This window comes from Sinocyclocheilus anshuiensis, unplaced genomic scaffold (genome assembly GCF_001515605.1).
Source record: "Sinocyclocheilus anshuiensis isolate Anshui unplaced genomic scaffold, SAMN03320099.WGS_v1.1 scaffold3360, whole genome shotgun sequence".
In the NCBI taxonomy this organism is placed as follows: Eukaryota; Metazoa; Chordata; class Actinopteri; order Cypriniformes; family Cyprinidae; genus Sinocyclocheilus; species Sinocyclocheilus anshuiensis.
The window spans coordinates 162,704-190,301 of record NW_015553483.1 but is presented as its reverse complement, the minus strand read 5'-3'; the positions used below and the strand labels follow the sequence as shown (position 1 = coordinate 190,301).

Genomic DNA, 27,598 nt, shown 5'->3' with positions numbered 1-27,598 from the left:
TGACACACTGTCAGCACGCGTGACAGTATGAGATTAATACACAATGTTTTTGCTCAAAACTCACTCTAATGTGACCTCATACAGATAATGTATATAATAAACTGACCCATAAATGTATTATGAGACAGAACGCAGAAGTTTACAGTCACCGTAATGTGGGAATTATGATCACGCAATATTGACTGATTGATTGGCGGAGAATCGTCTTTCTGCAAGTCATTAAGAAATTATGGTTCTATTCTATTTAAAGAAATATGAGGTAAACGTCTGAACACACGATGTACGCACTTTTGGATTATAAGTTTGTATGATGTGTAGCGATCGCACTGATCAAAATTAAATGGAAGCAAACGCAATTGAATATGTACTGGTTTGTGTCTCGTTATTCTATTCAAAATATCATTAACTCCTGATTGATTTTGCATTCCTGGCAGAAATAAGAACTATTAGTGTAACTGTAATCAAGTATTATCATAAATAGTGGTAAAATATCGAAGCTATCTAATCTCAAGGTCAAATCAGAATATTTATTGTAAAAATGTTTCTGTAACAGCTGCCAAAATAATCTATATATTTATAGCTCCACTGTGATTTGTGATATATATATATATATTTAAACCCCCCCCCCCCTCTTTTGTTCACAAATTGCACCCTGTTTATAATTACACTGTTGACCCATCCTTTACACCTTAACCCACTCTTAAACCTACCCATACCACCAAACCTGTCCCTAAACTTACCCATATCCCACCTCAATGGCAGTAAGTGATTTGCAATATAATATGAACACAGTAAGTACATTGTACTTATTTTTTGATGTAAGTGCATAGTAGTTAAGGCTACTTAATATAAAGCGGGAACGAAAAGAATAACCCCCCTTTAAAATAATAAAATTTTGTTGCTTTTCAGCCTGAAATGAAGACAAACACAGTTTTTGTTTTATCCAGCTGTATTTACTCAGTGCAACTTGTAACATCCAAGTGAAAGATATAACATGTCAGGAAAAAAAATATCACTAAGTTGGAAAAATTATCACCCCCTTGTGTCAGTATTTTCCAGGCTGACCAGGCTCATACAGGGCTGAGCCTGGTTAGTACCTGGATGGAAGACCTCCTGGGAAAACTAGGTTGCTGCTGGAAGAGGTGTTAGTGAGGCCAGCAGGGGGTGCTCACTCTGTGGTCTGTATGGGTCCTAACGCCCCAGTATAGTGACGGGGACTCTATACTGTCAACAAGCACCGTCCTTCGGATGAGACGTTAAACCGAGGTCCTAACTCTCTGTGGTCATTAAAAATCCCAGGATGTCTTTCGAAAAGAGTAGAGGTGTGACCTCGGCATCCTGGCCAAATTTGCCCATTGGCCTCTGATCATCATGGCCTCCTAACAATCCCCATATCTGCTGATTGGCTTCATCACTTTGTCTCCTCTCCACCAGTAAGCTGGTGTGTGGTGGGCGTTCTGGCGCACTATGGCTGCCGTCGCATCATCCAGGTGGATGCTGAACACTGGTGGTGGATGAGGAGATACCCCCTCACAATGTAAAGCGATTTGAGTGCCTAGAAAAGCGCTATATAAATGTAATGAATTATTATTATTATTTTGTTGAACCACCTTTTGCTTTAATTACAGCCTTTAGTCTGTTGGGATATGTTGTCTCTACTAACTTTGCACAACTAGACTTTATTTTTCAATATTTGCCCACTATTCTCTGCAGAACTGCTCAAGTTCAGTTAAATTTGATGGTGACTGTTTGTGGACTGCAGTCTTCAAGCCATTCCACAGATTGTCAATGGGGTTCCCCTTTTTCTCCTTCAACCACCGTGTGCTCTGTTTTGCTGTGTACTTTGGGTCATTGCCATGTTGGAAAGTAAACCTTCTTAACATTGACAACTTTCTGGCAGAGGGCAGCAGATTTTCCTCAAAAATTTGATGGTATTTTGCCCCATCCTTTTTTCCTTCAATCCTGACAAGTGCTCCAGTCCCTGCTGCAGAGAAACACCCCATAACAGGATATCACCACCTCCATGCTTTACTGGAGGAATACTGTTATTTGGATGGTGAGCTGTACTGGATTTCCGCCAGACAAATCGTTTGGTGTACTGCTTCAAGAGTTGCTGTAGGTCTCTTGTTAGCTTCTCTGACCAGTTTCCTCCTGGCTCTTTCATCCAGATTGGAGTGACGTCCTGATCCAGGATGTCATCCACTGATGTCATCCAGGACGAAATATCATCCACTTCTTAATGATAGATTTCAATGTGCTTCTAGGCATGGATAAAGCCTTTTTTTTTTGTATCCATCTCCTGACTTGTGCCTGTCCACAACTTTATCCCGGAGATCTTTTGGCAGTGTCTTGCTCCAGGAAAGCTCTTTTCATGCTGAGCTAATCAAAATGACCACAGCTGATCACAAGTTGAAAGAAGGTGATTAGCTACACCTGATTGAGTTTAAAAGTAATTTGTAGGAGGGGGGGTGATCCTTTTTCCAACTCAGTGATTGTTTTTTTGTTGTTGTTGTTTTTCCTGACATGTTGGTGTTATATCTTTCACTTGGATGTTGTAAGTTGAGTAAATACAGCTGGATAAAACTAAAATGGTGTGTGTGTTCATATCAGGCTGAGATTTTTAAGACAACAAAACCACAGTAACGACAATACAAACCCAAATCAAACTTTATTCAAGTTTCAAGATCTGAGCTTATAAACAGAAATGTTTACTGCTAGAAGTTTCACCGGTCAGTTTGGAAGAGGAAAATTAACTCTACCATTTCTCCACTAGGGGGCAGAAGCTGCAATTGTCACTTCTGTCACAAACACAAATGGAATCATGGGGAGACGAGAAGAGAGGAGAAGGAAAGGGAGCCAGGAATAGGTGGTTTGGAGGGAGCAGAGACCTACCTCTGAGTCAAGCCAATGGGTCAGTGTGAAATGAAGAATAGAGACACATGAAGTGAGATGCATCAGTGAGCAACGTGAGTGAGCCATGACATAGGACAAAATACCCACAACGCCTCCCACAGACACATGTGATGGTCACAAATAATAATAAACCACTAGACTCAGTCCTATAACTGGCTGTGAGCATACATGCAGTCTCAGGTGTGCAAAGGGGAAGCAGGAACACTAAGGTCCCTGTCAGTAAAGATACATACCGCACTTCTCCTCATCTGAGTTATCACCACAGTCATTGTCATAGTCACACTGCCAGCGGCCCGGCACGCAGCGGTTGTTCTTACAGCGGAATTGGTACGGCTCACATGTTCTCTCATCTACCTCAAGATAAAAAAAATTAATCAATCACTTATATCGAAATAAAAAATGTGAATAAAATGAATCGCTTGTATACAGAAAATTAAGGCTGTCGTACCGCATTCCTCTTTGGGCTCATCTGAGCCGTCTCCACAATCGTCCTCTCCGTCACATGTCCAACGGGACGGGATACAGCGGCCTGAGTCCTTACAGCGGAACTCGTCCACACCGCATTTCATCTGAGCTGTAGAAAAAACAAACAGCTTTACTTAGGACCGTCAGTCAATCATTCATTTTATTTATAGATAAAATCAGTAAAAACAGGTAAATAAACTATTAACAGACATTATAAGAAGATACATATAAGTGAGAGACAAACAGGACAAATCATTTATATACATAAAGAAAGTGAACTTGAGATAAAAACACTACATTAAATATATCATTTTGAGAAATTTCTGAATAAAATCCTATGATGATATTTTCAGCAGTATAGCAGTTTGTCTGCTGATTAAAAAATAAGCAAAGCAGTCTAATTAAAGCAGTCAAAATAGTACATTGGTAATATCAATATTTGTCACCAAATTAATAAAAAGTGGCTTTAGAAGTCATGTGTTGTTGGTTTTTATTTTCTTACTGCAGTTGGCCGGTTCGTCGGATTCATCCACGCAGTCGTAGTCTCTATCGCACACCCAGACTCGCGGTATGCAGCGTTTGGTGATGGCACACTGGAACTGGTTAGGAGCACAGGTCACCTCAGCTACAAGACATCATAATGACATTCAGCCAATCAGCTCATCAGAAAACAGCCTCATGCATAGTGTAGACATCAAAACATTCCATTTTTCAATTAATGGGAGATATAGGACTAGACTTACGACAGTCCTTCTCATCTTCTCCCTGGCCGCAGTTGTTCTGACCATTACAACGCAAGATTCCAGGGATACAGCGACTAGGATGTGAGCACTTAAACTGACTGGGCAGGCAAACATGGATGTCTGAACAAGGACAAAAATGAGTAATCATTAAGCAAATGTCCTAAAGATGATTATTTCAGTTCTACACAATTGATTGGACATCATACCACAGTTGGCTTCATCGGAGTTGTCTTGGCAGTCGTTGTCTCCATCACAGATGTAAGCCGGGTTGGTGCAGAGACCTGTGCCGCACTGGAACTGGCCTGGCCTGCATTTAAACTCAGCTAAAACCCAAGAACAGAAAGTATGAGAATATTATATATGTTTGAGGATGTCCATGGTGTCACTCACAGTTAAATCCCTGATACTCACGGCAATCGGCAGGTTCATCTGAGCGATCTCCACAGTCATCCTCAGTATCACACTTCCACCAGAAGGGAATGCACTTATCATTCTTGCAAACAAACTACAGTCAGAGAGAAACAAAAGAGAAGCAGAGAAGCACAGACAATTAGCTGAGTGCCATTTCTGACAAAAACATGTCCAGGTCATATTTAACTCCAAAAAAAAAAAAAAACTTTGACAATTAAGATTTTTTTTTGCATGGTGACATTTTCATTTCAATTCAACTCTACTTCTCATTACCAAAATGCAAAAATAAATTTTCTAGATTTATATTATAAATATTTATAAATACAAATAAATAATATTAGTAATACTAGTACTTCAAAATAAACTTATTTTCAAATGTAACATTTCTAATTTTTGTTTAGTTATTTTTTCCATTTAATGTTTATTTTTCAGTTTTATTTTCAATTAACAAACATATTTTTAAATAGTTTTTTGTTACACTGACATTGTTGAAATACTTGTGATAAATCTCATAATACTTTTGTAGTTAATGTGTTAGCACTTTCAGTACGTTTTTAATGAGACTCTAATAAGAACCATCATTGATGCAAGTAAAAGAATATTGCAAGTAAAATGTGCAGAGGCATTCTGAATTTTGGGGGAAAGGTTTACTTATTTATGTCAAACTAACACACACACCTGGCTGGCAGTACAGTTGGACAGGCACTGTTTTCCATCAGCAGCCAGATAGAAGTTGGTGGGACAGGCACACTTGTAGCCTCCTCCAGGTGAGAGCAAACACAGGTTACTGCAGCCACCATTATCCACCTGACACGGGTGACCTGACTCTGCAGTCACAAGAGCATCAGAGGGGAAAACACTTAGAAACCACATCAAACACTGCAGGAACATTTCCATTAACAGCACGTGTGTATCTTCTCACCCTCAAGTTGTCTGGAAGGATGATAGATGTGTAAGTCCATGGGTCTGTGCAGGGTGCTAATCAACACGGTATTGTTGGTGCCCAGGGTTTTGTGAGCTCTGTTAATGGACTTGGTCTCCCAGTCGGTCCAGTAGATGTACTCCTCAAACAGAGTCATGGCAAAGATGTGAGGGATGTCATGATTCAGCACTATGGGGAAAAGAACACAAGACTCACATTTAATAAAGCAACAAACAGAATATTGAAATAAGGGTGAAACTTGATTTTATCCTTCAGATTTGAATGGATCATAAAATGTATAGTATCATTGGTTAATATAATTTTTCCCATCATCATGGCCTTGATTGCATAGCAGAAAAGAACTTCATACAGATGAAGAACAAGTGACAGACCAAACATATTGACAAATATTTAACTGATTTTAAAACTTTCAGCATCGAAAGCTATTTTCAGGACAAGAAAAGTATTAATTTTAGTACTTCAGTACTTCAAATTAAACATTTTCTTTCAGTTAATTGCCAGCGCTTCTAACTTTTGTTTAGATACATTTATTTAATTGTAAAGCCTAAATATTATCTTAAAAAAAAAAAAATTATTAAAGAACTTTTTAAAAAACAGTGGAAAAAAAAAACTTTTTTGTGTTTTTTTTTGTTTACAAAAAAAAAAAAAAGATCTTTCAACTTGCTATTTGCCAATATTTGGCATTTTTGACAATTACAAATGGCCAAAAAACATGTCTACTTGCTTGATGGTGGTAGAAGTTTGTGTGAATCAAACTGCATTATGTTTATAAGATAATATTGATTTCCTGGCATCTCCTGACTTTAGCAGCACAAATAAATTGTATGGTTTCAGAGTCGAACGCTTTCAATCTGGGACAGAGCTAGCATGTTCTTGCGTAAGCTTTCTGAATATGAGGAATTCATATGGAAATAAACCTCCTCCTCACTGCTTGTCTATAGCACATACCAGTCTCAAAAACAACAGATCTACTGTAATATGTATATGGAGAGTCTATGATGTCATCTATTGGCGACATGAAGGCTGGGTCACTTCTTTGTCTAAACTAATTGCCTGAAGAAAAATGTCCTCATAAGCAGTATGTGTGTGTGTGTATATGTGTGTGTATGTTTGCACTCACCAATGTGTCTGTTGGATCCATCCAGGCTGGCAAAAGCAATGTAGTCTTCACGAGCGTCTGCCCAGTAAATGCGGTCATTAATAAAATCTAGCGTCAAGCCGTTAGGCCATGTGATCTTATCTTGAATGATGATGTGGCGATCTGTGCCATCCATGCCGATGCGGCCAATATGTGGCACGTCACCCCAGTCTGACCAATACAGATACCTGGAAATAATAAACCACCAAAGTCAAACAAGCTCATAATGTGTCAAGTGTTAATTAATTATTTAAAAAACAACAACAGCAACAACATATTTACATAGATCCACTAAGAGAAAATACTAGGCTATTTTATATAAATATTTTATTTACATTTAGAACATTAATTTATTTACAATTAATTATATATTTTCTTTAAATTATTTAAATTATATATATTTGTTGTAAAAAATGCAAAATTTGCAATGCAATTTCAATTATTATTCACTCATCTGACTCAATAAATTATCTTCTTTTGAAGGATTTTCTAGGAAAATACTGATATGCAATTCATTTCAATTCATTTGATTAGTTACTCAGGATATCATGTAATTTGATCACAATTTTAATAGACTCACAGCCCTAGAAAATAAACTAGCAATTTATTGGGATAATCAGACTGGCTTAGCTGGCTTATATAATACATGATGTAAGATCAGGAACTGTTAGGGAACTGAATTTAGACTCTCACCCATTCCTCACATCCACAGCCACGGCTCTGGGCTCTCGCAAGCCGCTGTTGACCAGCACACTTCTGTAAGCTCCATTCAGCTTGGACACCTCAATTGTGTCTCTGCCCTTATCACACCAGTACAAGTTTCCCCCAACCCAGTCCACAGCTAGACCATCAGGGTTACTCAGAGAGGTTCTGTGCAGCACCTATCCAACAGCCAATCAAACATGCCCACCAGCCAATCAGAACAAGAAGACATAGGTAATGAATTATGTCAGTGGCAGAATCATCTTAAAGAACTACACAGACCTGCACGTTACTGCCGTTGATGTTCATGCGACGGATCATGCTGCCTTGTGTAGTCACGTCAGTCCAGTAGATCATCTGCTCCGCGTAATGATAGTCCAGAGCCACTGCGTTATTGAGCCCCTGTTAACACACAAAATAGTAACAGTTAGACAATTAGCAACATTAGAAAATTACAATAGCCTACAAATGACATCTTTGGCCTTTTAGGCTAACAGCCACCTCACCTGTTTAATCAAAGTGTAGTTAGATCCATCCAAGTTGAGTTTTCGCAGATAGTAGCGGTTAGCAAAGATGAGGAAAGGTTCCTCATCTGAAATGTAAGCAACGCTCTTATAGTAAAGCAGACTTTGAAACAGAAATTACTAAACAACTTTAAACATTTTAACTAGCAATGCCAGTTTTTTATTACACTCTGTATTGTATACTTTTTGTAATTTAATAATAATTAATGCATTTAGCAGACGCTTTTATCCAAAGCGACTTACAGTGCATTCAGGCTATACATTTTTCTTTTACCAGTACGTGTGTTCCCTGGGAATCGAACCCACGGCCTTTTGCGCTGCTAACACAATGTTCTACCACTGAGCCACAGGAACATACTCTGAGAAAGAAACACACTCCCATAGGTAATAAACCTAGAATATAACAGAACAAGGGGTGAGGGCTCACCAGATGTGGATTTGCAGCTGGTGGGGTCGTCGGGACGTGGCACAAAGCCATCGACACAGAGGCAGTGGAAGCTACCGTGCGTGTTGATGCAGCGCTGAGCGCAGGGGTACGTGGTGGTGCACTCGTCCACATCCACACACGTCTTTCCATCTTGCTTCAGACGGAAACCTGGACGACACCGGCACTGCAGGGGCCGGGCAAGGGGCATGTCAAATATTCACTGTTATATGTCCAACTAATTAACTTGCATAAGTATGACGTGTAAATAAGGATATATATATATATATATATATATATACAAACCTTGAAGCCGATCTTGAGATCTTCACAGAGCTGTGAGCAGCCGCTCAGCTTACTGTTGAGGCATTCATTTATGAAGCAGTTATTCTCGTCAGAGCCATCACCACAGTCATTCTGACCGTCACACAGCAATGTCTCGTTCATGCACTTGCCATTGGTGCACAGGAAGGCAGTGTCATTACAGCGCCTCTCTATGGATAAAAACAAAACAACAACCTATAACATTTTTGTTCTGGGTCCAAAGAATATCAGTGACGAATCTGACTGTAATGGACATTATTTGGTAATATTATGACATTCTGATAAATACAGAAGTAGAGAAAAATACCATATTTATGTACCATAATTTTTGCATTTACATGGAACACAAAGGAACTTCAACTTAGTGTAATAGATTTTAAAAAGTCCAATCATTGTCGTAAGAGGCCATCAATAACCAAATATTCATAAAGTCACTCCAACCCAGTCAGCGATCCAGAACTAATACTGCCACAGGAAGTTGTTCCTCTAATGAAGCAGTGAAGCTCCTTTAACACACTACATTACACACCTGGCACACTTCCACAAATTATTTTTTTAATTACTATAAATTACAAAAAATATATTACTTTTTTTTTTTGTAACAACCAGAAGAAATAATAATAATGTGGTAACAACCTTTAGAAGAGTTTTTTTTCACCTTGCCCTTCAAGGTTACTGTACTCACCTGAGTCTGTGCAAAGTGGGTTTTTGGGAGCTTCATCTGATTGGTCTCTACAGTCAAACTCTCCATCACACTCCCAGTTCTTCTGCTTCAGGCACTGGCCATTAGCACAGCGGAAATCATCTGGCCCGCACGTGGGATATTCTACATTATGAAAGGGAACACAACATCTGACTCACTATATGATTCACTGCGTTGGTCTGGGTGACTAATAATAAAAAAGAACACTATAAGATGCACTAAAATGGTCACCACATGCTTACCACACTCTGGCGATTCATCAGAGCCATCGCGGCAGTCAATGTCATGATCACACATGAAGTTTTTGGGAATACACTGATAATTCTGACATTGAAACTCATCTGAGTCATCGCAGGTCTTATTGAACACTTGAGAGAATGAATAAAGAGAAAAATAGAAAGAAATAGTAAGAAATAAAGAGAGTGATTAAATAAATATCAAGAAACTAGGCACAAAAAACATTAAATTTGCAATAGTTTCTTCCAAGGATTTTGTGACTAGAACAATATAGGTAGAGTTTCAATGCACAAAATAATCAATTCCTCTTGCAACTCACCACAACCAGCCTTAATGCCCTCATCTGCTCCATCAGGACAGTCCTTATCCCCATCACACTTCCAGCCCTGAGAAATACACATGTGAGAGCCAGGACACTGGAAGGCCTCTGGACTGCAAGTCTTTGTCTCTGAAAGAGATACATAAACTCAGGGTTACTTATACATTCCATCATCCAACCTTAACTAGATTGAAATTGAGATTCATTATGGTTAATATAAAGACAAAAATTAAATGTTGGCAACCAAACAGTTGATGGTAGCCACTGAGTTCCATAGTATACTATGGAAGTCAATGGCTACCATCAACTGCTTGGATACCAACATTCTTCAAAATCTCTTCATTTGTGCTCAACAGAAGAAGAAAAAAACTCATACAGGTTTGGAACAACTTGAGGGTGAGTAATTGGGTGAACAATCCCTTTAAATAGCATAGTTTTCAGCTGTTTTGAAATTACAAAGTCACAGATATGAGGATAAAAACAATGCTTAATGCAAATAATAAAATGCAACCAACCATATAATCATGCATTGTGAGATCAGCTAAAAAGCCTTTAAAAGAGGCAAAAAACACTTTTATCGCTTTGTTGACGTCAAATGTGGTGTGTCCAAACAAACTCAACAGTGGCGCAAATTCTTCCGTTGGTAACTTGCCAAATTAAACGGATGCCAACATGGACAGATTGCATGACATCCTCAAAAACCATGAACAAAGGTAAAAGTATGACCCAGAGTGCATTAAATATGGGTTCACTTGCAGAGGTCAGAGCTCTGTTTGTTGATGTAAGTTATAGTGTGACTCACTGCATTTGATGTCCTCATCAGTACCATCTCCACAGTCATCAGCGCCGTCACACACCCAGGATTTGGAGATACAGCGATGGTTCTCACACTCAAACTGATTTGATGCACATAACTTATCTGAGAAAGCAAGAGTAAACAAACTCATTGTCAAATGAATCTAAATATGATAAACTTAATTATCAGGTGTAGCTGTGGTCAGGGTCAGAAATTAACCAGACTTGTCAAAAATGCCCCAGATCCTTAAAATACCTGTTTTATAGAGGTAGTGATATAATGAATTCTATTGTATTCTAATCTGTTGTAGTAGTACATTTTTACTACTTTTCTATTTCAGTTTTTCATCTACGGTATTAAATTTTTTATAATAAACATGGATATTCTGCATGACTAAGTATTAAGGTATTAAATAATAATAATTTAAATGTATTTATTATTACTATTAAAGAAATGTTTACATGAAGAAAAAATGTCCCTGAAAATTAATTCCAGGGATGTTAATAAAAATGTAAGCATTATTATTATTATTAACAACAACAATATGGAAAAAAAGTGTTCATGAAGGCAAAAATGGCCCTGAAAATTCCAGGGGGCAAATATTTCCTTGTATAAAAAGATTAATTGCTGTCACTGGTTTTAATTAAAAAGAACACGATACAATTGTTTTTTTGCATCATCAGAACAATAAGTACACCAAGTTAAGACAAAATTAAAACAGATATGGCATAAAATCTAACCTTAAAAAAGTGAGAACATAAAAATGTAAATTAAACATGAGACATTCACTAACCACAGTGAGACTCATCTGCTCCATTCTCACAGTCGTTCTCTTTGTCACAGGTCCAGCTCATGGGAATACAGCGGCCACTCGGACACGCAAAGAAGTTCACCGGACAATTATGCTTCATTTTCTCTGTGGGAAAGAAAGTGAAAGGTCAATTTCGTTATGTAATGTCACACATATTTTATTTGCTGGGCGAATGAGGGGACGTGTTAGTGCATGCTGATGTGTGAAGAGTCTGACCTGGACAATTTCTTTCATCTGAGAAGTCTCCACAGTCATTGGAGCCATCACAGCGCCAGGAGGGGGCGTAGCAGAGTGTAGTGAACTCACACCTCGCGAAGGTCACGCCCTTCACTCCAAGCAGATAGTAACTGGAGCAGTCAGTGGGGCCTGAAAGAGAATATGCCTAAAGATTATATCTGTTCCAGAGAATATGTAATTATGTGTCCCCAAAGTTACACCTAGCATAGATTTTGCTTTAGAATGAAACTCAAAAGGAACCTGCTGAATTGTGTAGGCATGGGTCATTTTTGCTACATGAGAGATGAATCAATAGAGTGCTATTTTTTTAATTGTTGGTTTATGTACGTTTGCGAACATAGTCCCACTGGTTCTCACCAATTTTTCAGCGTTTCAACACCAAAACACCAACATATATAAATAACATCACACTATGTATTAAAAAGATATTAACACATGCACAACATTGTGGAAAAAATTGTTATTAAAGGGGTGGTTGATTGCGATTTCACTTTTTTAACGTTAGTTAGTGTGTAATGTTGCTGTTTGAGCATAATCAATATCTGCAAAGTTACGAAGCTGAAAGTTCAATGCAAACGGAGATATCGTCTTTTAAAATTCTGGCAGTTTAATGCCTACAAAAACGGCTGGTAGGGACTACAACGAGTTACTTTCCGGGTTTGTGACATCACAAACCCAGATAAACCCTGCCCTCGGGAAAGGCAGCAAAGGGGGCGAGGCCATGCTGCGCTGCTTTAGAGAAGAGGAAGAGAAAACTAGAGGTGCACGTAAAAATCTATTCAAATTAATCGCGATTCTGTCTTCTAACGATTCTAATGGATTCACAAGATTCAAAATCAATGTTCTAAAGCAGCGGTTCTTAATACTGTTCCTCGCGTCGCCCTGCTCTGTACACACTCTGCATCTCTTTCTCTCTCATTGAGCTCAGCTCCAGCAATGAACTGTTAAGCGATATGATAAGCGATATTAACGATGCCTTTGTTTACAATACAACCGGAGCACATGCCACTGAGGTGAAGGGCGGGACGTTAAGAAGCGCACTAGAGACGGTTTAGTCAATCACAACACACTGGGCTAGCTAACCAGTCAGAGCCCATCGCCTATTTCTGAGGGAGGGGCTTCATAAAAGAAGGAAATTGATCTGCGCGTTTCTCAGAGAAGGGACGGAGCGGTGTGGAATAAAAGTAAATTATGTGAAAAATAATGCGTTTTTTTTTTAACGAAGCATTAACACATGTTAGACTGCACCCCATAAACACATTCAAGCCTAGAAAACAACCACTGAACAACCCCTTTAAAAATAAATATAATAAGAAAATGTTATAATATATACAATAAAAAATATAATACATAAACACATAATAATATAATAAAATGCTACTAGTAGTAGTTTTTATTATTATTATTATTGTTATTATTATTAAAAATGCCCCTGAATAATACCAGTTCCAGTGCGCAAATATCTATTTTTTTTTTTTGGTCTTGTAGGTTAGTAATTAATTATACGATTATTTAAAATGAAAAATAATATTTTAATTTAATATAAAACCCCCAGATCATCACTGTCATCATTAAATACTAGAGAGCTCATGACAAGCTACATCTGAGAGACAGCTTTGAATCTAATGGGGTTTGAACCTACAACCTTTTGGTTTGGTTCGCAGACCAGATATTTTTAGGTTAATACTTACTGCAGTTAATCTCATCACTGGCGTCCTCACAGTCCACCACCTGATTACAGCGACTAGAGTTATTGATGCAGGAACCGTCTTTGCACTGGAACTCAGCAGCGCTGCACAGAGTCACTGAAGTAAACAGAGATGGTGACAGTGAGGAACTATTACGGCTGCACTTTTTTTTTTCCAACCACGCAAAAAAAAAAATTTCAGGTTTGTATTTCTCCTTTCCCTTAATCTCTCCATTCCTTTCAGACAATCACACCCTACTTACTGTTGCACGGCAGCTCATCTGAACCGTCTCCACAGTCATCAGTGCCGTCACACCAGGAGCTGTGTTTGATACAGCGTCCATTAATGCAGCGCCGGTAGCCCTTCTTACACATACGGTTCGCTGCAAACAAGAGTTAAAATGTAACACTTCAAATATCAAGCAGATTCTAAACAGGGTACAGATTAGGAAATGCTTCTGAAAACTACAAAGCAGTGTCATGCTTACCGCAGTAGGACTGCTTCTCATCAGACTTATCCTTGCAGTGGCCAAGACTGTCACAAGTCAGTCTGTAGTCGATACAGTCGCCGTTTCCACACTCAAACTCATCCACGCTGTTACAGGTTGTGTTCTCCGCTGGGAGACAGAGAGATATGCTTTCATATTAAGCTGCACTTTTTAGAGGAAACTAATAGAGCATATTCAGAGCAGGCTTTTAGACACTAGCTCTCTCACCAACACAGGTGTTGTCTCCCAGTAGTTTGCGTTCTCCACGGCAGCTGCAGTTGACTCGTCCTTCTGACGTGAGCAGACACAGGTCCTGACAGCCTCCATTATTTGTGAGACATGGAGAAAACTCACCTGCGGACACAGACATTATTAAAAATGACTTAAAGATATTTTTAAGTAAATGTTACTATTTTTTACTATGTATCGTTATAACAGTGCATTTATATGAAGATTGTCCTAATTACTGTCAACTGTTATTTAGTAATATTTTATTGACTTCTTGGTTGCAATTATGTGCACTATGAGGTTGAATAAATAAATAAACAAATAATCAATCACTCTTTTAAGCCATTTCAGGGCGTTGTTATTTTAGCATACTATTATAGTTTTTGTTAATATTTTGAATTAGATTTCATTTTTGTATTTTCTGTTGTCATTTTAATTTCAGTTAAAGTTTTGGTATTTTTGTCATTTTTTTTATTAGTTTTTGTTGTTTTTTAAATGTCTACATAGTTTTTTTATTTTTATTTCAGTTTTAGTTGTAGTTATTTTAGTACATCAGGATAAATAAATGAAAATGAGAATTGATGTCTTGTCAACTAGCTGAAATAAGTTTTTATATTTTTATTTTATTTTAGTTAATATTTAAGTAATGCAATTTTTGTGGATTTAGATTTAGTTAGCTATAATAACGCTGTGCAAATAAGATATATTTCTAAAAATAAGATATATACTGTAGATCAAGATATATTTCTGATATTGCCATGCTGAAAAAAGATTTAAAACATAACTAATTTCTTATAACACACGGATAAGCAAGTCTTCAGTACAAAACTTACAGCTATTGGTGTCTTTGGCCACAGCAACGATGCCCATTGGCTGTTGAGGAATGTCGGCACGTAGGACTTTCATATCTGTGCCATATTTATTAGCTCTGAGCACAGCTCTGCGCACCCAGTCTGTCCAGAAGATATAGTCACCGTACACAGCCAAACCGAAAGGATGCACTGGCTCGTTCTTCAGGACCACCTGACCACAGGTACAATTTACATTCGTTCACATTTGCAAACAATTTCAAGGTGTACAATGTCAGTAGCGTGTGTTCTCTAAGAATCAAGATCATGAACTTTGTGTTGTTAGAGTCATGATCTACCAGGTAAAAGTCAAGAACTCTCACTTTCCCATGAACAAACATAAAAAATAAGACATAAATAGAGAGGAACTCACAAAGCGTCGGCTGCCATCATACTCGCAGCGCTCAATCTTGTCAAATGTGGCATCGGAGAAATAGATTTTCTCAGCACGATGGTCGATGGCCAGGCCGTTCGGGGTACGGATATTACTGCCAATGATCACCAGGATGTTTGCTCCAGAAAGAGACGCTCGCATGATACTTGGAGCCTGTTCATTCCAGTTAGTCCAGAACATCAAGCTGAAGGAAAGAGCACACAAAATGGATTTTTTTTTTTTGTAGGCAACAGGGCAAAGTTATATTATAAATATATTATCAAAGTATTCAATAATTATACATTATTAAATAAATAAAAACATAAAATTATTGCAAAAAATAAATCATTACAAAAATAAATATAATTTACTATGTGAACATCACTTTGGCAGTCAAAGCTAAAAATAAGGTTTGTGATATTTGTTTTTAAATAAAATTCTAAATAATTTCTTTATAAATTTGGCAGTAAAAACAAAAATGTTTTTGGTATTTGTTAGGGTAGTAATTCATACTGCATTTGATTCAAACTCTTGGGACTGTAGGCCCAGCAGAATGATTAAAACATAGCACTGCATCATGGCAAATTTGATATACAACGTTCATACTCTTGGCATTCATCCAGAACAAAGGCTCTGGGGTGGTCGTCCCCAGACATAGTGACCACAGTGTCTCTGTCGAAAGCTGCAGTGCGACTCTGGTCCACAGTGTGTCGTGTGATGGTGGAGGTGGTGTAGCTGGTCCAGTAAAGTGTGTCCCAACCCCGGTGATAAGCCAAACCTTCAATTGACCCTACATCTGTTCAAAGGAAATGAAGGGAAAAAAATGGTATTACACTAAGGAACCATGTAGAGAATCCTGCTTTGACTGCTTGTTTCTATGAAAGGATGACAACTTCAAACAGGATTGATATCATATAACCTTCATAGGGCAAGTCTAAAACATCTCTTTTAAAACTCCTCATCCTGTCCCAGTGAACGGTTTAATCCCATGACATGTGTGCATGTTGGCTTCAGCGTGCTGTGAGATAGCTGTTGTTGCTGGTGCATGTGTGTGTTTAGTGGCTTAGTGTCATCCGGTCATTTCATGGATGGGTGCCTGTGCATACAAGACCCCTCCCTCGCTGAATCTCTTTAACCACGGTGACTAGTTCTTCCACAAAGAGAGGACTGCTGGAAGAGTCTCAGACACAACGATGGGTTGAGAAGCAATGTGGAGCAATGCGCTTCAGTCAGCGCCATCCAAAGAGTCTTAATGAGGCAAAGTCACATTGAATAATAGTCGCCCTCCACAAAACTGATGTGCCCATGAGGGGCTTCGCTGCATCTATCTGCATCACATCAACGACTGCTTTATGACAGCGATTACTCCACCATAAAAGGGGAAGGACACTCAACCAAGCTGTTTACTTTTGCTAAAAAAAACAATAATGATCCTGTAAAACACATCAGTCTTAAAACCGAAGGAAGAATAACAAGATGCTGACGTAACAGCCACCACCCACTTCTAAGTAACTAACAGGTGAGACGTCATCATCACAGAAACGATGATGTTCTGAGAAAAGGTCAGTAAACCTGACAATCGATGAATTAGATGACGATACCTGAACAACCATTCACTGTACTTTGAACTTGGAGGTCAGGAGGATCATTATGGTGCACCTCTACGAGAGAAATCTCACATTAGGACAGCCCGAGGAGAGTCGTCTTGCTTTCCTTGCAGCAGTCCTGGAATAGCCAAGCTAAAGAAATTGGAATTAATCTGAAGAGTCATATAATTGATCATAAGAAGAAAGTTGCATTGGGCACTTAGATTCAAGTGGAATCGACTGTTCGTAATGTAGCGGCCACTGACAGATGCAGGAAATCACATTTTGCAGGGTTGCCTGGTTTCACTCAATCAATACAAGCAAACAGCAATCATGAATAGCCCCATGGTAAGCACCTTCCATAATTTCAAATAAGAGATGAAGTTTAATAGTTATCACATGTGAGAGGAACTGTTTTCACATTACAAATTATGAAATACAAATTATGATGATACTGGAATTGACTGCCTTGTTAATAACTAAATCTAATAAAAATAATTTTCTGTTCATTTAAATAATTTCTGTTAATTAAAACAAACCTGAAATAAATTACTGATTTTAGATGAAAAATTTAAATGAAAATTAGAAATGTGGCCTTGACAACTAACTGAAATAAAATAAATTTAAGATTTAAAATATATAAATTATAAAATATATTCATTTAAAATATAATATAATATAAATTCTACTTGCCTCTATTATATTATATTACATTATTTTATATACTGACTATTTATTCTTTTTTTTAAAAGGACATGCTCCTTTTGAGGTGCTCACCTCAGTTCGCTTTTCGCCAATTGAGAACTGCACCCATCCACTGCTTTGCATTCCTATCAGACCTCAGCCAGTTAGTCTACAGTACCATTCTGTTCCTGTTCGGCTTTGCTTTGCCTCTGATCATCATCGTCGTCATGTACACCAAACTCTATGGCTTCCTACAAAGGACGCGCGACTGCAAGGTACTGCGCCGCAACTGGAGCGCTACCAGAACCAGGTGACCAACACGTCGATCCTGTTGGTGTTAGTCGTCACCATCTGCTGGTTGCCATCCTACATCCTCATGTTTTTGCTCATCGGCACCAATAATAGCAATACACACGCACATCATCTCAACTTCGCCATCATCTCCCGGCTGCTAGCGAGCTCCTTAGTTGTAGCCAATCCTCTGCTCTATGCTTTCATGTCAAACAAATTTCATCGAGAGCTGCTGTCATTGGGACGGGTGTGCTGCAAAGGTTGCGGGTGCGTAATGTGCCCAGGAAGAGCCATAGTGCAGCCCTTTAACCCTGTGGAGCTGGACACGCCTCCCCAACCATGAAGATTTAATGTGCTTCGGCTGTAAAAGGCAAAATCAGTGATGGGACTAATGATGTGCTGAGATAAAGACAATAAATATTAGACATACGTTTGAAGTGCATTGATTTGTTCTGCCAAATATAGAGCCTGAATTACCTGGGAACACTTCGATGATATTATGTAATAATGGATCATTATGTGAAACTGTATATTGTTAAGCAATGTACATTAGTTGACCTGAAATGTCCATGCTAGATTTTTTATATATTTGAAACCACTTCTGAATGCATGCATGCTTACTTTTTTTACTGATTCATCATATGGCATATCAGGAAGAAACTGTCTACAACAACAGCAACAAACTTTGAATAGAGGGTCAATGCTTTTTCAATGCTTGCACTGCACCACAGGCCTTTATGTTACTTCATTTGTGTTCTTACTACTTCATGCTATTGTAGGAGCTGATAAACATTTTCAACCTCCACTTTTCAACCTTCAAAAGAACAGCATTTATTAGAAATAGATTTTTTTGCAATAATATAAAAGTCTTTACTGTCACTTTTGATCAATGAAACTAAAGGTATCATTACCATTTTTCACTGTTAGTATTGCTGTTAGCCTCAGCCAGTTGGTTTGCACAATACAGAGCAATAAAAAAAAAAAATAATGAGAAATGTCGGGCACTTACTCTCCACTATGGTCTTGCGGTCAGAGCCGTCATCGCTGATCTGCTGTATGTTACCAAAGTGAATGTCGCTGTAGAAGATCCGGTTGGCTCCCTTTCCACCGCCACCCCTGTAGTCAAAGGTAAGGGCGATGACGTTCTTCATGTGCTCTGGGTCTTCAAAAGGTTTAATGGGAGCATTGAGGTTTGTTTCATCCGACAGGTGAATGCTCTTTAGTATCGTGCGCTCTGAGTAGAGGAGGTAGCCATCATAATCCCTGCAGCTGCGGCCGTCCTCTGCCAGCATACCGTGTGCGCAGGCACAGGTACGATTGCCGTTACCACTGTACAGACACAGCTGATCACAACCACCATTGTTCACTTTACAGATGTTGGTACCTGCAAACGATATTAAGATATAAAAATGAACACAGTTCACAATCCAGCTTTTTATATACTGGGGTCTCTTGGTAGTCTGAGAGCCTGCATGGAGGGGTGCTCATGATTGAAAACCCCTGCCATATACTAATAAGAAGTTCTTTAGAGTGCTTTTTTTTAGGAAGATACACACCTTGCTGTCTTGCACGGTTGAAGACTTTAATGTCTTTAAGCTGTACGCCAATGCCTGTTCTCAGATACACCATATCTGTGGCATTGTCCTTGTTTCCTCTCTTGATGGAGCCATTTGCATGTGTCCTATTGGAAATAGGAGAAGATAAAAAGCTCATTACCTGTAAAGTCCACTGCAATATAAAATCTTTGAGAACAGGTCAGCTAAAAAAGGTAATTATAGTTAATAGTAAATAAATAATGAGTTCACACCTGTCACTCCAGTAGATGTAGTCCTCAAATACAGAAACAGCAAACATGTCCATGTTGTTATTAGACAGCACCAGCTCACGGTTTTCTCCAGTCTCCAGATTTATGCGCTCAATTTTGTCTGTACGAGCATCACACCAATATAGCAGGCCCTCCTACACATTATACAACATTAGTGATACAGCACTTACCATACTCTTGTGGTTTCACTGCTAGGATACATTTTTCTTTTATTAAATTTTTTTTTTATTAAAATAAAAATTAAATTAAATAAACACTACCATCCAAAAGTATGGGGTTGTTAGATTTTATTTTATTTTTATTTTATGTTTTTGAAAAAGTAACATTTTGAAACATTATTACAATTTAAAGTAACTGTTTACGTCAATATATTTTCAAATGTAACTTATTCCTGTGATCAAAGCTGAATTTTCAACATCATTATCCATGATCCTTCAGAAATCAATGTAATATGCTGATTTGGTGCTCAAGAAACATTTCTTCTTATTATCAATGTTGAAAACAGCTGCTTAATATTTTTGTGGAAACCATGATAGATTTTTTGAGGATTCTTTGATGAATAGAACAACGTTAAAAAAAATATTTTGTTGAATTATAATGGCTTTATTTTCTGAAATTAATAAATAAAATAAAACAAATAAAATAATTTCTTACAAAAAAATTTTTTACTGACCCCAAACTTCTGAACAGAGAGGTGTATAATGATAATAATAATAATCATCATCATCATCATCATCATCTTCTAAAAGTTTATTAGCAATCAAATCTGGTACCAGAACCAACAATAAACTTGTTCTGCAAAAGAGGCACAGTGTGTTTATGTACAAACCTGGTAATCGATGGAGATGCCATTTGGCCAGCTGATGCTGACATTGACAAGAACTACTCTCTCAGAACCGTCCAGACGAGATCTTTCAATACGTGGATACTGACCCCACTCCGTCCAGAACAGATACCTGAACACACAAATACTTGAGTCTAAGATCATTTTTTAATACGAGAAAGAGCAAATACACAATATTCTCATGTTCATAGGCACACACTCCCATCTTCACTAAACATACGGACACATTCCCTCACCCTTTCTCTGGATGTACAGTAATGGCACGTGGTTTGTCCAGACCCTGAGAGATGACCACATAGCGGAAGGATCCGTTGAGTCTGGCCACCTCAATCACATCAAAGCCTTGATCAGTCCAATAGATGTTGCCTATTTATGCAAAACAACACAATTTGTTAGACGCACTAATATACAATGTGTTTTTAATTGTGTGTTTGCACATTTGCACACCTGCAATCCAGTCCACGGTGATGCCTTCCACACGTCCAATGCCATTGGTCACTATATCCTCCCTCCAGGTCTGGTCTCTCTTGGCTCGGCTAATAGTGCTAAGGCCCATGTCAACCCAGTAGATGGTGTCATTCTCTACAGGGCAAAAGAAGCACAAAATACAAGTTAGTTGCAAACTAAATCTTTGTACACAAAGATATCTGCATACTCACCAGCATGGAAGTCAATGCCCACAGCAAGAGAGGTGCCCGACACAGGTACCAGGGCATCAGATTTATCTGATGGGTCCAGAGGAATGCCACGGATGCCCTCGTGCACAGAGTAGAGCAAAAACGAGCCCATGCCTTCACATAAAAGTGCAATAAACACAGTGTTAAAATGTGGTCATGTGAAAGCAAATGGTGTACATTAGTGATGTTTACATGAGATCTTGCCTTCACAGGAATGCTGGCCAGTCCTCAGACTATATCCAGCTGTACACATGCAGGCTCTTGTAGTTGGTGAAGTTGGCAAGCAAAGCTGAGAGCAGTCGCCATTGTTCTTACTGCAGAGGTTGGTACCTACAGTAGATATCAAACACATCCAAATGGTATCATATTTGATTCATAGTTTGCATGATTTTTAAAAATTATTTATAGTTTGTATTCATTTTAAGCATTAATCTTAATGTATTAAGACATATAATACATATACATACATATAATCTGTCTTGTTATCTGACAGCCCAGGAATTCCCCTATGATTATGTGTACTGTTTTCACATTTAATTGGATATTTTTGGAATATTTAGTAAAGTAAATAATAATAATAATAGTTGTTGTAAAATATAGTTTAATTAATTTTCCTTTAAAAAAGTAAAGGGAAAAAAAAGTAAAAAGAAGAATTCCTCATTTTTACCTCTAAATGCATTTACAGGGTCAAAGTTTCATAAGCTATTTAGGGTTAAATAATCAATATAAATTATATTATGTAATTTAACTTCAAGTATTAATTAAAATGTATTAACCTCAGTTACATCAATATTTATTCTGTCTTGCCAGCTGACAACCCAGAAATCCCTCTTTGGATTATGTGATCTATTTTAAGATTTAATTGGATATTCTTTAAATGGAATATTTAGCAAATTAAGTAACACCAACAAAACAACCACACCAATAATAATAATAATAATAGTTAAAAAATTATTAATACATTTAAACATTACATTTTATCAAATTAAAAGTTTCATTTTAAAATGAGTAACAGGTTTTTTTTTTTTTTTGCTTTTGCTTTTATTAGTTTCCATCTTAGGTCAGACAGAAAGTAACAATAACATAAATATAGTAATATAGTATAAATAATATAGATACATATACACATATCTACATAACAGAAAACCATACATTAATTCAGATTAAGAAAAAAGAAAACACCAGGCAAGCATAGTTATACACTCAAACAAATAAATAAATAAAATAGGAAGAAGGAAAAAAAAAAAGATTAAAAAAAAAAAAATTATATTAAAAAAAATTAATGAAAAAAAAAAAAAATGCATTTTAGGGTTACATAATCAATATAAATATGAAAACACACCTAGTTGATGCACAGTCTCATTGTAGATCTTCATATGCATCATGGGTGACGTGTTATTTCGGAGAACCTTCCAGTTGCCTCCATCGCTCTTGTCACATGTACCAATCTGATCTGTGCCCTGATCGGCCCACCACAACTTGTCTCCTACGCAAAAAAAACATAAAATGTCAGTTAGTGATTTCAAATGGGGTTATCAATGCATAGAACTCTATGAACATTGTTCACATCATCACAATTGTGGTTTTCGGAAAGCACTGTCGCCTGGTTATGTGGATGAATTGTTAAGAGCTGTTGACTCACACTGTTCATACTTAACAGAAACACTTCACAAGTCACAAGTTAGAAAAACTTCAGTTCAGTGAGTTGCATTACAAAGTTTTAGAAACGGGTTGATTTTGCTCTCACCCATGATGGTGAGGGCTGTAGCTTTGGTGAGTTTTCCTTTCACACCCTCAATGATCTCCAGTCCAGAACCATCCAGCTTACAGCGGTTAATGGTGCTGTTCCCTGAGCTGATCCAGTACAACTGCTCCATGTAATAGTCTATGGACAGGCCTATAAAAAAAAAAAAATTATAATAAAAAAAATTAAAAAAAAAAAAAAAAAAATGCATTTTAGGGTTACATAATCAATATAAATATGAAAACACACCTAGTTGATGCACAGTCTCATTGTAGATCTTCATATGCATCATGGGTGACGTGTTATTTCGGAGAACCTTCCAGTTGCCTCCATCGCTCTTGTCACATGTACCAATCTGATCTGTGCCCTGATCGGCCCACCACAACTTGTCTCCTACGCAAAAAAAACATAAAATGTCAGTTAGTGATTTCAAATGGGGTTATCAATGCATAGAACTCTATGAACATTGTTCACATCATCACAATTGTGGTTTTCGGAAAGCACTGTCGCCTGGTTATGTGGATGAATTGTTAAGAGCTGTTGACTCACACTGTTCATACTTAACAGAAACACTTCACAAGTCACAAGTTAGAAAAACTTCAGTTCAGTGAGTTGCATTACAAAGTTTTAGAAACGGGTTGATTTTGCTCTCACCCATGATGGTGAGGGCTGTAGCTTTGGTGAGTTTTCCTTTCACACCCTCAATGATCTCCAGTCCAGAACCATCCAGCTTACAGCGGTTAATGGTGCTGTTCCCTGAGCTGATCCAGTACAACTGCTCCATGTAATAGTCTATGGACAGGCCTGCCATGGGAAGAAGTCAACGTATAAAAAAAGGCCTTCTTGTAGCTTTAGGCAAACAAAAGTTACACAAGACAAGTCACTTACCCACTGGGCCTTTCTGATTGGTGAACAGTAATGTGCGGTTGGTGCCGTCCATGTTGGCCATACTGATGTTGTCCCCATCAAGCCAGTAGAGCTTTCTGTAAGCAATTTGCAAAGAAAATTTGACAAAGTAGATATCAACCAAATAGATCACTGCAAATTATTTGCAACAGTGTTGCTTTAGTATTATTTATAAACTATTATAGTATTTATTCGTATTTTGAATTCGCTTTTATTTTTATAATTTGTTTTAATTTTAATTTTATTTATTTTTTAAATAATTTTATGTGCTTTAGTCATCCTTATTAGTTTTTTTATATTTCTATATAGCTTTAATTTATATTAATTTACATTTTAACTTTTAATATTTTTAATTAGCTTTAATTTTTATATTTTCAGTTTTCATTTTAAGTTTTAATAATTTGTTTTAGTTTATTAGTTTTTTATATTTCTATATAGCTTTAATTTATTTCAGTTTTAGTTTTAGTTAATTTAGTACATAAACATTTATTTCACTTTCTAAGTTTCATTTAAGTTTTAAATCAAATATTAATATTTTATTTCAGCTTTATTTCCACTACCAAAAATTATTTTATTAGTTTTAGTTACCAATACTTTTTTATTTGCAAAGAGCACCATGTTGTTAAAGTTTGTTGAGGTTCTGTTATTCAAGATTTTGGACATAAAGAGGCACTGCATTGCTTTATTTTGGTTTGGTTTTAAAAATATATATAAATGTATATATAAATAAAGCCAGGAAAGTGTCTTCATATCTCAGTCAACTGAATGCCTGGAAAACACTGTGATGTACTGCCAGTGAGATAAGAAATAAACACTAATTTATCAAAAACATTGTAGAGGGAAAAACACAAATGAATGTCAGCTGAATTACTTGTATTGTCTGCATGCACAAGCTTGCTATTTTTACTAGAAACTGGCGTGTCTAGAAACTAGCACCCTGGCACTACAACAAACACATCTGGTTCACACTGGCCACACAACAACAACAGACTGAGAAGTGCAACATGAGGGCAGTCATATTGTCCAACCTATAGCTCACACTAATGAGCAACGTCTACATTTCTCATCTACACCCTTTACAATCTTTGCCAGAAACATACTGGCACGGCATCTGCTCCTCTCCAAATGTGGCCTATCAAACAAGCTGAGAGCGAAAGAGGCTAAAGAGACTAAAATGACAGAAAGGCACTAATGCTAAACCTGAACTAGCAACAGTGCTTTACTTGTACTAACCCCAGGATAGGATGTAGCACCAAACAGTGAGGCTTGTCCAGTTCATGGATTACAGCATTCTTGAAGGACCCGTCTAGCCGTGCAACATTGATCTGCTTCTTATTCGTATCATAGCTGGTCCAGAAGAGGTTTCTGGAGACCCAGTCTACAGCTAGACCCTGAGCATTAGGGAGGTCTAGCAACAAAAAAAAAAAAGACATTTTTATCATGATTAGAATTGTAAACTGATCACACAGGCTGAAAATAGAGCAACATAGCAAAAATAAATGTGTACTTGTCTTGCTTTCTTTCCTACAAAATGTGGCATTTACTTTAAAAAAAGATATATTTCACAAATCTGGGGTCGGCAAGAATATTTAAGAATCTATAAGAAGAACAGTAAAAGAGTAATGGTGTCAAATTTTACATTTTAAAACAACTGTTTTCTATTTGAATATATATATATATATGTAATTTATTCCTGTGATGGCAAGGATGAATTGACACCAGTCATTACTCCAGTTCCCATTTTTCAGGATTCTTTGATAAATAGAAAGTTAAAAGAATGGCATTTACTTGAAACAGGAATATTAGGTAAAGTTATACATTTATTTACTGTCAATTTTAATGCATCCTTGCTGAATAAAAATTACTTTAAAAAAAATGTGTATATATATATATATAAAAGAGGCTATTTACAAATTATTTAAAAAATTGTTTAGATCTTGCATAATTAAGTTATTTGTTTATTTATTTTGGAATGTTTTACTTTACATGTAATGAATCTAGAATATATGAAAGTTTCACTTTTTGAAATAAGTTACAAAAAAAAGAACTTTTTCACGATATTGTAATTTTTTGAGACGCACCTGTATATATATATATATATATATATATATATATATAGTTATATTTTTAATTGGGTTTTAAAAGATAAAATAGATTGTTTAAAGGTGCCATAGAATGCATTGATACAATATCTACATAGAAGTTATGTGGCTTCGGTAAGGGCAAGAAATCTCCAGAAACGTTTTTTACATGTCCATTTACAACCCTAGGATTTGTCCCTAGAATGAAATGGTCTGTTTTTACCTTATTTGGAAGGGTCACACAGCATGAAGGAAACACAGGGAAAATATATATTTCAATACTTTCTCTCGCAGTTACATCGTTGGGTAATTATACTGTATATAAAATGCTATTAATATGCGGGGCATTGAAACTTGCTTTTGAATGCACGATCGCTTTTTACTTTCACTTTTGAGATTTGCGATTGCACGTGATCTGTGTAAACTACAGTGGCAGTACTTACCACACATTTTACAAGATCAGATGCTTGTCAGTGGTGCTCAGGATCTGTAAATCATTCGCCATCATCCTCAGTCATCTCTCCTTACTCTGTTTATGTGGTAAGTGAAATCTTATGTACTGTAATGTAACAGGCTACCGCTAGCAAGCAGCTAACATGTCCCTTTAGTGGCTTGCTTTATTTTATTAGAACGAGCGTTATTTGCTTTCCGTGCCTTTCTGAATACAGACACCAACCTATCCCTGCACATCACATCCCCTGCACAGCCTGGAACATAACATTTATTTCCATGATCTGCAATTTTCGCTATTATCCTCGCTTGTTTCTTCACAATACCTGCAGAACTTCTGATGATTCGGCTGTGCAGGTTCGGCTGGTGGCTGGCATAGAACATGGGCGGGTATATGCAAATGTTGGGGGCGTAACTATTAGTGATCCTGACTGTAACGTCACAGTCGGTGTTATGTTCTGATTTGCCTATTTTTCAGTGGTCTTTTGCATGCACAAGATTTACATAAGGAGGAGGAAACAATGGTGTTTGAGGCTCACGGTATGTCATATCCATGTACAGAACTGTTATTATTCAACTATGCCAAGGTAAATACAGTTTTCCATTCTATGGCACTTTTAAAATTAAGCCAAAAAGTAGTTTTTAAAATTTCTGATCATCAAGCATAATGAACCATGACCATAGTTAACTGGAAACTGACTTCATTCATCCACTAAAAATGACCAGAAGATCAGATGGCTAAAAGTAATTGGGAAAAAAAGGGAAAAGAAAAGATTGAAGAAGCCTGTCAGTTGCTATCTAAAGCAATGAAGTTCAATTTTTAAGTGTTAATTTACGTTTTGGGGCCCGTGTATACTTAGAGTCTATACTTTTGAAGCTCAAACTATTATCTCACCAGCTGATACTACAGTCTCCACACCAGTCCCATTGATGAAGGCTCTTTTGATCGTCTGAGTGCGAACATCAGACCAGTAGATGCGGTGCTCCAGAGCATCATAATCCACCACTGTAACATTGTCGATGTCAGGCACAGTGAAAGAGATGATGTAGTTGTAATAGGGATTATCAATGTCCACCCCTCTGATTTCAATCTGACGAGCATACAGCAGGAACTGACGGCACTCTGGACAAGAAAAACAGACAATGTCACTAGATATATATGCATGTAAAATAAAGTAAATGCATGTAATGTGCAA

At 37.2% G+C, this 27,598-nt stretch overlaps 1 pseudogene; it reads right to left on the bottom strand.

Moving 5' to 3' along the window:
- LOC107668339 (low-density lipoprotein receptor-related protein 1-like) overlaps positions 1-27,598 on the bottom strand; it is a 138,025-nt pseudogene that overhangs the window by 16,806 nt on the left and 93,621 nt on the right.